This window comes from Bison bison, unplaced genomic scaffold, assembly GCF_000754665.1.
Source record: "Bison bison bison isolate TAMUID 2011002044 unplaced genomic scaffold, Bison_UMD1.0 scf7180017864389, whole genome shotgun sequence".
Taxonomy (NCBI): Eukaryota; Metazoa; Chordata; class Mammalia; order Artiodactyla; family Bovidae; genus Bison; species Bison bison.
This window is the reverse complement of record NW_011494961.1, coordinates 8,884,467-8,885,928: the sequence shown is the minus strand read 5'-3', so window position 1 is coordinate 8,885,928 and position 1,462 is coordinate 8,884,467. Positions and strand designations below refer to the sequence as shown.

Here is a 1,462-nt window from a genome sequence, read left to right as displayed (position 1 = left end):
ACCCCATGAGCTGCAGCACATCAGGTTTCCCTGTCCTTCACTATCTCCTGGAATTTGTTCAAAACTTATGTCCGTTGAGTTGATGATGCCATCCAACCATCTCATCCTCTGTCGTCCCCTTCTCCTCCTGCCTTCAGTCTTTCCCAGCATCAGGGTCTTTTCAAATCGGCTCTTCACATCAGGTGGCCAAAATATTAGAGCTTCAGCTTCAGCAACAGTCCTTTCAATAAACATGCAGGGTTGATTTCCTTTAGGGTTGACTTGTTTGATCTCCTTTCAATTCAAGGGACTCTCAAGAGTCTTCTGGAACACCACAGTTCAAAAGCATCAATTCTTCAGTGCTCAGCCTTCTTTATGGTCCAACTCTCACATTCATATTTTTATTTTTCTTTATTTTTCTGGGCTCCAAAATCACTGCAGATGGTGATTGCAGCCATGAAATTAAAAGACGCTTTCTCTTTGGAAGGAAAGTTATGACCAACCTAGACACCATATTCAAAAGCAGAGACATTACTTTGCCAACAAAGGTCTGTCTAGTCAAGGCTATGGTTTTTCCAGTGGTCATGTATGGATGTGAGAGTTGGACTGTAAAGAAAGCTGAGTGCCAAAGAATTGATGCTTTTGAAGTGTGGTGTTGGAGAAGATTCTTCAAGAGTCCCTTGGACTACAAGGAGATCCAACCAGTCCATCCTAAACGAGATCAGTCCTGGGTATTCATTGGAAGGACTGATGTTGAAGCTCAAATTCCAATACTTTGGCCACCTGATGTGAAGAGCTGACTCATTTGAAAAGACCCCAATGCTGGGAAAGATTGACGGCAGGAGGAGAAGGGGACGACAGAGGATGAGATGGTTGGATGGTATCACCGACTCGATGGACATGGGTTTGGGTGGACTCTGGTAGTTGGTGATGGACAGGGAGGCCTGGTGTGCTGCAGTTCATGGGGTTGCAAACAGTTGGACACGACTGAGTGAACTGAACTGAACTGAACTCACATCCATACATGACCACTGGAAAAACCATAGCTTTGAATATATGTACCTTTGTCAGCAAAGTGATGTCTCTGCTTTTTGATACATTGTCTAGGTTTGTCATAGCTTTTCTTCCAAGGAGCAAGCATCTTTTAATTTCATGGCTGTGGTCATAGTCTGCAGTGATTTTGGAGTCCAGGAAAATAGCCTGTCACTGTTTTCATGAAAATAACCACGGTTGAGTTAAAAAAGTTTTATTATTGCTTCATGGCAAGAATTTGTGATTTTTTTGGCAGTGAGTTTGTTCCTCTGCCAAGGAATCCAAAGAAACAATTTCAAATGACCACCTTTTTCTCCATTTTTCACACTGTCACATGAAGAGTATTCAGATAAAGGCAGCTGGTAGGAGCAAGGCAGGAGGTTGGGGCCTCTCAACTGTACGTGTAAATTGCTGTAACTCCCAAATAGCTCAGGATCTAGATGTTTGCTCC

General features: G+C 43.2%; 1 pseudogene; it reads right to left on the bottom strand.

The window, feature by feature from the left end:
* The window catches only part of LOC105002094, a 27,199-nt pseudogene extending 26,126 nt beyond the window's left edge, over nt 1–1,073 (bottom strand).
* Nucleotides 1,074–1,462: the final 389 nt, after the last annotated feature.